This window comes from Salvelinus sp. IW2-2015, unplaced genomic scaffold, assembly GCF_002910315.2.
Source record: "Salvelinus sp. IW2-2015 unplaced genomic scaffold, ASM291031v2 Un_scaffold2175, whole genome shotgun sequence".
NCBI classification, from domain to species: Eukaryota; Metazoa; Chordata; class Actinopteri; order Salmoniformes; family Salmonidae; genus Salvelinus; species Salvelinus sp. IW2-2015.
This window is the reverse complement of record NW_019943506.1, coordinates 87,747-92,071: the sequence shown is the minus strand read 5'-3', so window position 1 is coordinate 92,071 and position 4,325 is coordinate 87,747. Positions and strand designations below refer to the sequence as shown.

The window sequence follows — 4,325 nt, the reverse complement described above, 5'->3', positions numbered from 1 at the left end:
CTTTAGACCAGGACCCCCATAGGGAATAGGGTGCCATTTGGGAGGGTGCCATTTGGGACGCATAATACTCTTTACCTGGTTCTATGAGGGGAGAAGGCATGTGGGCAATAAGCTTTTAATTAGTTGTACCTTTTAGCGCATCTATTGGGGCGGGAGGTAGCCTAGTGGTTAGAGCGTTGGGCCAGTAACCAAAACGTTGCTCGATCGACTCCCTGAGCTGACGAGGTAAACATCTGTCGTTCTGCCCCCATGAACAAGGCAGTTAACCCACTGTTCCCCGGTAGGCCGTCATTGTAAATAAGAATGTAGTCTTAAATGACTTGCCTGGATAAATAAATATATTAAAAAGCTGTAGGTATCCAGGGCTTCTTTAGCAGACATCCTATTCAATAGTAGTAGGGAGGAAATCTGGGATTTTGTCCGCCCCTTGTTTTCGTAAACAGAGATGGGACTGGAGAAACATCAGCACACTTTATCGATGGGGTAGGACAGTTGAGCTAAACTCTCTAGCTCATTTACAAGTTATATCCTATTTGGAATCAACGGCTATATACCATTATGGATGTACCAATCTCAGATTGTCCGTTAAAGGGAGTGTAATCCCGTCCTCTCTTATAGATCCAGGCTGGGTTGCCATGGAAGCCTGAGAAATGGCTGGTGCTATTTGAGCGGAGAGATAGAGAGGTCTAGTGCCTCCGGCTCTGCTAACGCCTCGAGCATTCTACAGCATTTCCTTCTACTGTGGGTAGACAAAGTGTTGGTCTCCATTGTGATGTTAATTATGTCAACAACAGAAGTGGCACTTGTTTCGTCCAGTTTTTTTGTTTTTGTTTTGTTGAGACATGAATCCTCCTTGGTTCAGTAAAACACGCAGAGTAGTTGAGAGATAGAGAGATAGAATACTATTAGAATATAATAGAATTCATTGAAAATGACTTGTTGCTGAACATGTCCCACGTGCAATATAGAATGTACAATATAGAATGTACAATATAGAATGTGCAATATAGAATGTGCAATATAGAACGTGCAATATAGAATGTGCATTACTGGTTGACGCTCATAGTCTAATAGCCTATACTGTTTTAATATTGCGTGTTGTGTTTCCAATCAATATCAATTAGAGAATCGTTCGTGCAAGGCGCTATTATCGTCATATGGAAATGTTGTGGTCGTAGCTGACGTCTGATTGGACAATAACCATTACACTGACAGCTGCCTTGCCCAATAACTGCTCTGGATTCACCTGAATTTGCAATACCGTGTGTCTATTGGTCAGAAAGTGCGTTGTCTTGGATAGTTTGCAGGATATCGCTGCCTGCCTACTTCCAAAGGATGCATTTGCGGTGGTAGATGCTGAAAGATAAGTCCGCTGTCTGTGCGCAATAGCATTTTGAGTTATCACATTTAGCTAATTTTCAGGAATTGAGAGATACTATTTCTCTCCGAAGAGAATTGAACATGGATGAAATGGAGGAAGAATTAAAATGCCCTGTCTGCGGATCGTTTTTCCGGGAGCCGATCATTTTACCGTGCTCCCACAACATTTGCCTGGCTTGTGCTCGGAATATCCTAGTGCAGACCCCGGACGCTGAATCTCCGCAGAGTAGCCGTGCTTCTGGCTCCGACTATGATTACCTGGATCTCGATAAAATGAGCTTGTACAGCGAGGCGGACAGTGGATACGGTTCTTATGGTGGCTTCGTTAGTGCCCCGACCACCCCTTGCCAGAAATCCCCAAACGGGGTGCGTGTTTTCCCACCTGCCGTCCCCCAACCCCCTCCTCAGCACCACTTGCTAGGACACCCAGGTTCCCTTCCTCCAATCCCACGCAACTCCTGCCTCACATGCCCGCAGTGCCATCGCAGCCTCATCTTGGACGAGAGGGGGCTCCGCGGGTTTGCCAAGAACCGGGTGCTGGAAGGGGTCGTGGACCGGTACCAGCAGAGCAAAACAGCCGCTCTCAAGTGTCAGCTCTGCGAGAAGAGTCCCAAAGAGGCCACTGTGATGTGCGAGCAATGTGATGTGTTCTACTGTGACCCTTGTCGCTTGAGGTGCCACCCTCCCCGAGGTCCGCTAGCCAAGCATCGCCTTGTACCTCCGGCACAGGGACGGGTGAGCCGTCGGACAAGTCCCCGGAAGATCTCCACTTGTACGGAGCACGAACTGGAGAACCTGAGCATGTACTGTGTTCAGTGTAAGATGCCGGTGTGTTACCAGTGTTTGGAGGAAGGAAAACATGGGACACACGAAGTCAAAGCTCTAGGAGCTATGTGGAAACTGCACAAGGTAGGGTCACGTGTTCCAAATCGTTACATTTATACCTATATTTTTCCAATGTCATAACGCGCATAAACTCACCAATTATAGTCCTTAAATGGGTGCCTATGAATTTCGTTCGTTGATGCAATTGTGGAAACGAATAGCGTGTAGGCTATTCTACATTTTAATATAAGCGTAACTTTTAAGTTCCAAGTTGAATTGATTGTGTGTGAAAACAATTTGATTAAATAAGATTAAATAATGTGTAATAATAGCCTAAAAACTATTACATGTTTTGTTCACACTTCACTTCCGTCTCTGTTGGGATGAGCTGCTAGCCTATATCTGCTCCAAGGTTGTCAGTAAATCTACTTGGGCAAGACTGTAGCAAAATCACATTTTACAAGAGGCGCCCCCGGTCCGTATCCCGAGTATAATAAATTGTCGAGGGGCCAGACGCAGAGGTAGAGTCATAGGGTTCCTGTTGAGAGAGGACCCAGCACCAGTATTGCTGCATCACGGGGAAAGCTACCATCCCCTTTTCTGTAACCCTGTAAGGTTTGGACCCGTTTTTGATTATTAACTGTGACGATTATTAACTGTGACGTACATTATACTGTGGCTTCGGGAATAGGTGACATAGGCTTGCTTCCCAATTGGCACCCAATACCCTGTATAGTGCACTACTTTTGACAAGGGCCCGCACTATATTTAGGTAATATAGGAATATTATAAGGGAATAGGGTGCYGTTTAGGACAGAAGCGTTGTGTTTCTATCTCCATACTCTAGTCTTTTCTGGTCCCCTTCACATTCTCAGCTGTTCAACGTGTCAATATATATATATATTTCAAGAATCATATATATATATATTTATTAGAGAATAGGGTGGCAGACTAAATATGAATGCAGTGGCCTGGACACATGGTCAGCTGTGTTGACCTGATGATTTATTTATATATATATATATATACATATATAAAGAAATATATGCTTTATATTATATTTATTTATATATATATATATATATATATATATATATAGAAAGAGAGAGATCAGCTTCCACTCTCCCAGCTCGCACTCTCCCAGCTCCACTCTCGCAGCGCTATTCTCCCAGCTCCACTCTCCCAGCTCCAACTCTCCCAGCTCCACGTCTCGAAACTCCACTCTCGCCAACTCCACTCTCGCTAGCTCCACTCTCCAGCTCCACTCTCCCAGCTCCACTCTCCCAGTCCTACTCTCCCTCCACTCCAGCCGCCCGTTCTGCTCTCGTCCCGAGTCTACGTCCCCAGCTCACTCTCCAACGCTCCCACTCTCCCAGCTCTAACTCTCGCAGCTATACTCTCTCAGCTCGCACTCTCCAGCTGCCACTCTTCCAGCTCACTCTCGCCAGTTCTACTCTCTCCGCTCTGTCCTCCCTTCGCCAGGGAGCTCTACTGCTCCACTCCCAGCTCTACTCTCCCTCCAGCTCGTACCTCCCTCTCCAGCTGCTCGTCTCTCCTCGATCGCCGAGTCTCTCTCCTCCTCCCTCCAGCACCCAGTGTGTTCATTTCCATGAGTAGGAGGAGAGGGCCTGATATAAGCAAACCAATCGCCCAGCCTACACACTAACACAGTCCCCACGCACACAACAACAGCACACACATTCTCTCTCTCTCTATACATGAATCATGCAATAACAACGTGTAATGCTTGACTGCTGCACAAATACACAGTGACATATTGTGCCACAGTGAAGTGAAAACTAGGTAAAGCACAATGTGAGATCAAACAAAACAAAATCTATGAAAAATGAGAAACATACAGAGGGGAGGAGGAAAAGAGAGGGAGGGAGAGGGAGAGAGAGGGTGGAGGGGGCAGAGAGAGTAGAGAGAGAGGGGTAGCGGGGAAGAGAGGGAGAGGGGAGAGCGAGAGGAGAGGGGGAGAGAGAGGGGGAGTTAGAGAGTATGAAGGAGAGGGGAGAGAGTAGAGGAGAAGGCGGGGAGAGATAGGGGGGAGAGGTAGAGGGGGGTCGACCGAGAGGAGTAGCGGAGAGAGAGAGAGAGAGATATTGCCTCCAGACTTC

The 4,325-nt window shown here is 46.8% G+C and overlaps 1 pseudogene; it reads left to right on the top strand.

The window, feature by feature from the left end:
* Positions 1-1,346: 1,346 nt before the first annotated feature.
* LOC112073175 (E3 ubiquitin-protein ligase TRIM9-like) overlaps positions 1,347-4,325 on the top strand; it is an 87,612-nt pseudogene continuing 84,633 nt past the window's right edge.